The 6,227-nt window shown below is 57.3% G+C and overlaps 1 long non-coding RNA gene across 2 annotated transcripts; it reads right to left on the bottom strand.

Moving 5' to 3' along the window:
* Window positions 1-4,349: 4,349 nt before the first annotated feature.
* LOC120670791 lies at window positions 4,350-5,219 on the bottom strand. 2 transcript variants are annotated; one of them, XR_005673371.1, is made up of 3 exons: window positions 4,987-5,219; window positions 4,809-4,901; window positions 4,350-4,401 (listed from the first exon to the last, which is right to left on the bottom strand). It is a non-coding gene; the product is annotated as an uncharacterized LOC120670791 (long non-coding RNA). The 2 variants fall into 2 exon arrangements; XR_005673372.1 differs by having other exon boundaries at window positions 4,999-5,219.
* Between the last annotated feature and the right edge of the window lie 1,008 nt (window positions 5,220-6,227).

The raw sequence follows: 6,227 nt of genomic DNA, 5'->3' as shown, positions 1-6,227 counted from the left end.
CCTCTAGGCGCTCTCCTACAGTGGGAAGCGCGTGGACAGCTGATCTGCGGGTAGAACTCAACTGCAGGCGTGCGAGAGAGGACGCCCGCGTGACCATGGAGCGGGCACGTGAACGCCGGCTCAACATTGAGGGTCGAAACCTCAATGCCGATCTCGGCGCGGCAGCACCAAGGTCCCAGGGTCATATCCAGACCCCGGTGGCTGGTGTGGGCTGCGTCGCGCTCGCGGAGCATCGTCGCATGGTGGCCTGGCCACCCAAGTTCCGGCCGCACCTGCCGGAGAAGTACGACGGGACGACCAACCCATCGGAGTTCCTGCAAGTCTACGTCACCGTCATCACCACGGCAGGGGGTAACCACGCCGTCATGGCGAGTTACTTACACATTGCCTTGACCGGGCCAGCCCGGACTTGGCTCATGAACCTCTCTCCCGGGTCGATCCAGTCCTGGGAGGAGCTCTGCGCGCAGTTCACAGCGAACTTCACCTGCGCGTACCAGCTGCATGGCATGGAGGCCCACCTCCATGCCGTGAGGCAACAACCCGGAGAAACTCTCTGGGCATTCATCTCCCGCTTCTCCAAGGTACGCGGAACCATTCCATGTATTTCAGATGCATCCATTATCACTGCCTTCCGCCAGGGGGTCTGTGACCAGAAGATGCTAGAGAAGCTGGCCGTACATCAGGTGGAATCCGTTACCACCCTGTTCGCCTTGGCGGACAAGTGCGCCAGGGCCGCTGAGGGCCGTGCATGGCACTCAGCCCCTCAAGCTCGGGCCGCCTAGACGGGTGGTCCGGGTTCCGCTACTCACTGCAGCGACGATGAGGAAAGCCACGGCGTCGACACGCCGCAATCTGGCACCCCGGTCGCTGCCATAGTGCCCGGGGGCTGGAACTCGCGCGGCAAACGCCCGCGCCAGCAGAGCCGTGACAGCGAGCCATGCCCTGTCCACCCCGGGAGCCACCACAGTGCCTCCGAATGCTGCGAGATCCAGAAGCTCGCGAAGCACGTAAATAAGCGGCGTGAACAAGCCTCCAGCGACCACGAAGGCGATCAACATACTGATGGTCGCTGAGAGGTCCGAGCAACCTACGAAGGAGGTCCCAGCGGTCCCCCCAAGCGGAACGTGATGGTCCGGCCATCACGAAAGACAACAAGCGGCCCTACCTCAGGGGTCCGGCCAGGTCCCGACCCGGAAAAAAGGCAGAAGTCCCAGACTTCGACGCACTGGAGCTCCAACACGCTCCACGTGCACGCTCCCCAGCAGTAGATGACCTCTCCATGAGGGCATCAACTCAGGCACCCGTGTCTGAGGGCGTCCGCGAAAGATGGCTGCTGGGACCATCCGCCTAGCCTGCCAAACTAGGCGAAGGGGGTCGGACTAGCACCTCGAAGCTAGCGGTCCCGGCGGTGCTCCATCTATGGGGTCCGCTAAGGATTGTGGGCGCCACTGAGAACCCCGATGCATGGATCTCCGAGATTCGGGAAGACCTCGAGGTGCCACATCCAAGATGCTCAGGGAGGTCCCGATGCACGGATCTCCGAGATCCGGGATCACCTGAAAGACAAGATCCTTCCTAAAGATATGTATCCGCTGAGTACATAGTGCGGTTGGCTAGGTGACACACGGTCCGCCGTGGCGCCAATCGCATCTTCACGCGGTGCATCAGCCAGGAGGAGGGCTGCGAGCTGCTCGCAGAGATCCGAGGAGGCGAGTGCGAAAGTCATCCTTCGAGGTATCCCGCACATCGGTTGGAAAAGCCTTCCGGCGTGGCTTTTACCGGCCAACTGCGCCTTCAGGATGCAGCTGAGCTGGTGAGTCCTGCGAAGCATGCCAGACTCATGCAAGCAAATGCACACACCAGCTCGAACCCTGCAAATGGTTCCACCCGCTCGGCTATTGGCTGTATGGGTGGAATAAGCCGACTCCGGTCGCACTAAGACGACTCTGGTCGCACTAAGCCGACTCTGGTCGCACTAAGCCGACTCTGGTGGCTCTCTCCGATGATAAGCCGACTCCGGTCGCACCTCCGACTCTACATCTTTGTAAGTCCTACCCTTAAAGGCCCAGCAGAGAATAAAATCTTTTCCTTTATAACTATGTAGTACTTCCGTGTGGTCCAGTCTGGTGAGCCTCCCCCGTGGAGGGGTCCGGACCTCTGCGAACCAGGTTCAGGGAAGCGTACTCACCCTCCAGGGAGATCCGGAGCTGTGTAGCCGCTTGGCCTGGTTCCGTACCCTAAGCCTGCATGCTCTACCTCCCTAGGGCGAGTACCGTAGTACCTAAGACTGGGGGGCCCGGAGGTCCGGACAGCTCCGGCCTCATAAACCCGTGTTCTGGCTTACATTGCATATCTCATGTACATCTAGTTATAAAGGAAAAGTTTATTCTCAGTTCACCTCTAAGGATGATACATTCCAATTTCAATCTACGCATTTTGTTTGCACTAACCGCCGCGTGGTTCCCACTCCTGTGTCCGAATTGAGTTGGCGGGCATGTGGTTTAGATTGGGACCCCCTTACTGCTAGAGGGGGGTCCGGGTCCTTAGGAGCCAGCTTCGAGGAAGTGGTGCTTGTTCCCGGGGGTGGTCCGGAGCCTTGTGCAGCTGCTTAGCCTGGTTCCGTACCCTAAGCCTGCGCACTCCACCACTATGTACCAGGTGCCCTAGTACCCGAAACTACATACCTAGAGGTCCGAACCTCATTCTAGCTTGAGGCCTGGCCTCCTAAGCTCTGTTCCATAGGTCTGGCTGCGTATCTCAAAGGACCTCTGCCAACGGGATCCGGGACCACATGGGCAAGTTACTAAACGCCAGTCCTAAGATGTGTACAGGACGGGGGCCAGAGTACCTGGAGACCAGCAGCGCCAGCTACTGGCGTTGCAGGGGACGAATTCCTCGTGGAGAACACCGGCGCGGTCCGTCCGAGCAGGCGTCAACCACGACATGGATTTATCCCCACCTGCGGGTTAATACCTCACCCGCAGGTGGTCCCCGGGGCCACTGCCGGTAAACTCAGACAGGAGTACCCTCTCCTAGAAGACAAGGATGAAGGCGCTCAGGAGCGGCAACCACAGACCACGGGTCCGGACCACGGGTCCGGACCACCGCGGACAGGTCCCGAACCTCCGCGGGCCGGACCTGGGCCTCTACAAGTGGAAGCCGGACCTCCAGGAGGCCTGAGTCATCGAGCCAGCCAAGGGACCCGGACCCAGCACCCTATTTGGGTAGGAGTCCGGAGCCCTCGCAAGCCCCTGTGGGCGCGGCCGCCGACCCAGGGTCCGGCGCCGCCACGTGTCCCACAGGGCCGACCTCCGGACCTCCGCTCCCGCTTGGGCAGGGGTCCGGAACCGCCACGTGCCCCTGTGGGCGCGGCCACCGACCCCCTGGTCCGGTGCCGCCACGTGTCCCACAGGCACGAGTCTTCTCCTGAAGCCAGCCCTCCTGCCGCATTAAATGCTGGTGGTTGGGGCGTGCGCTGCCAGAGCAGGGCATCGGATACCCACTCATGGGTTGGACAGGCGTGACATGACAACATAGTAAGCCTGCCTGTTTCCAAGGCGGCTCGTCTGTTACCGAGGCACGCAGCAGTGTCTCAGCACCGCGCGCGTGGGCGACGAGTCATGATGACCAGCTACTAACTGGAGCAACAGTGCATGCTGCTACAGCGGACTGAGTCAGTAGTTTGGCGCTTCATCATGACCTCGACGCGCGGCTCCAGAGGCTAGACTCTACTCCGACAGGATAGCTCAAGACCATCCCTGGTCAGAAGCTACGCACGGAAGCCGACGACAAGATCTCCGGATCTGAGGCATTGAAGGCCAAAGTGTAGTTTATAATACATCGCCGGGCCCACCTGTCGGGGTCCCGCTCAGTGTACTGCTCCCCTTGGGCTTATAAAAGGGAGAGCACGCACGGTAGAAAAGGAGGTTCCAGTCCAAAAAACCAAGACAACTAAGTCACAACTCTCAGAAAACTCTGAACATATCCTCCCTCTCGGGCTCAGAGAGCATACTCGGGGGTCAGGCAATACAACACAGTGAACGTAGGGTATTACGCTCCGGTGGCCCGAACCACTCTAAATCCTTGTGTGCTTTTTGTGTTCATATGCCTCTAGATCGAGCATTCTTTGGCTGTCCCCAAGCTCATCCTGCACTTAGGATTAGGCGGGTGCAATCCGCCACCCGGCTGGAGAAATCCTCCGACAAATACCATTGAAAATAATTTTCAGATAAAAGTCATCCTAGAACATATGACAGACTCTTCCATGGCATTTCAGGAAGTGGCAAAATACAATTTCAGAAAGTAGCATTCATGTACAAGTTAAAATGCATACCATGGATCAGCCCCAGATGATATATGGACCCAACCAACAGACTTTGCAAGCTCCACAGTTTTAATTTCCTGGAATCATTAGAAATATTGCAAACTATTTGTATCATGGCAATATTTTTCAGCCAGTTAGCTCATTATTTTGAGCACCATTACTTGTAATGCAGCAGCAACTCTCTCCTGAAATGTCAGGTCATGTATCTGTATCTAACCTATAAACAAGGCATGTACACATACAGCCAAGTTACAGTTACAGTATTACCAGAATTTTAGTTTTTTTAACCAAGCTAAATAACAAGGCAAAGTAAGAAAAAAATATTAGTCTTTCACATGCTTTAAATCTCAAGAATGTATGTCCACACTCAGCTCTCTGCACATAAGTTGGACCAATCAATCAACATGTATAATCTTGCCTAAAATCTACTGTAACTGATAAGCTTCTGAACATTAATAAACGATGTCGTGGCCAAAAGGAGTACCTCGAGGTTGTGGAAGCCATCCCCAGCCCGGATGGAGATCTTTCTCAGCGTGTAGCTCTAGCCGAGCTTGAAATCCATGTAGAGCGCAACAAGCTGCCATGGAACACAAAACAAATTAACCGTGAATCCCATGAATCAAACAAGCCAAAAGGAATAGCATGTCTACTGAAGCAAGCACCTCCAACTGCACCTTCATCTGGAACTGGATGTTCACCAGATGCGGCTGCGCACCGTCCGACCTGCCGCGGTGCTCGCGCTCAAGCGCCGCCCGCGCATCGAAGCCGGTGTCAGCCCGACGAGGAGGTGTTCGGGGGCGGCGTGGTGTAGCCGAAGGGGGTGGCGGGTGCTGTGGTGGTAGCGGCGGCACAGAGCCGGTCTCGGAGCTCGTCGTGGTCGGAGGAGCGGGACAAGTAGGGAGCCGTTGCCATGTGCCTAGGATGCTGCTCGTGGCCCCTCACTCCGAGCGGCTCCCCGCGCCAGATCTGGATCCCGCGGGAGCAGGCGGCGGTTGAGACCAGAGAGCAGAGGAGCGCCGTCGGGGAGAGGCGACGGAGGTATGGCCGGCCGGGAGCGGCGAGCCCACCGGCTCAGCTCGGCTCGGTTCTTGTCCTTTGCCGACGGTGGAGGGTGGAGGGGAGGCCGCGCGGCGTAGGTTAGGAGGCGAGCGGGGCGCGGCCGACCGCGCCTCTGTCTCCCGCGTGCTGCCACTGCCGGCCGCGCTGCGAGCTGGTCGGCTAGATCCATGCCGGCCCATGGCGCTCGGAGGGGTGAGGGGCGAGGAGAGACGCTGCCGGGAAAAAGGCGCCAGGAGAGAGAAAAGAGAGCAGGAGGAGCGCCCGCAGAGGGAGAAGGGGAGGTGGCGGCGACAGCGGGGAGGGAGAGAGCAGATATGGAGAGAGAATGGAAGGGAAGAGAGAGAGGGGGTTAGGGTTTGTGACTTGGGGAGGGGTTTATTGCAAAAGCGCCCTACTGGGATTTTTTACAAAAATGATAGGATTTTGGAATTTTTGTTGAAATAATGATTAGTTGGAGGGTCTACTTCGTAAAGATATTAACATGGGTAGGGTTGTTCTGGGCTTATTTGCAAATTCTAGATAATAGAAGGTCTTTTTTGCAAAATTTCCAAAACAAGGGCTGCTCGACATGCGTCACCTTTTCTCCGTGGGATGCGGCGGTGCGAGCACCAGGCAGCAGCTATTAACAATTTTGATATCCCTACTCTATATCAACTATCTCTTATTTTATTCAACCTTCTCCAACTATCCTATTTCTTTATTTTTTTTCTCTCTCTCTCTTCTTCCACTCCCTTGCCACACCCTCCTGCTCCCTCCCGCCGGTGAGCTGCATCCTCCCTTGCTTGCGGCGCGGCACCACGGCCCCCTGCGCGGCGGCAACGCGGCTGGCCACGCCGGTGACCCA

The sequence above is a fragment of the Panicum virgatum genome, chromosome 4N (genome assembly GCF_016808335.1).
Source record: "Panicum virgatum strain AP13 chromosome 4N, P.virgatum_v5, whole genome shotgun sequence".
Lineage (NCBI taxonomy): Eukaryota > Viridiplantae > Streptophyta > Magnoliopsida > Poales > Poaceae > Panicum > Panicum virgatum.
The sequence above is the reverse complement of the archived record's forward strand: the minus strand, read 5'-3'. Positions and strand labels throughout refer to the sequence as shown.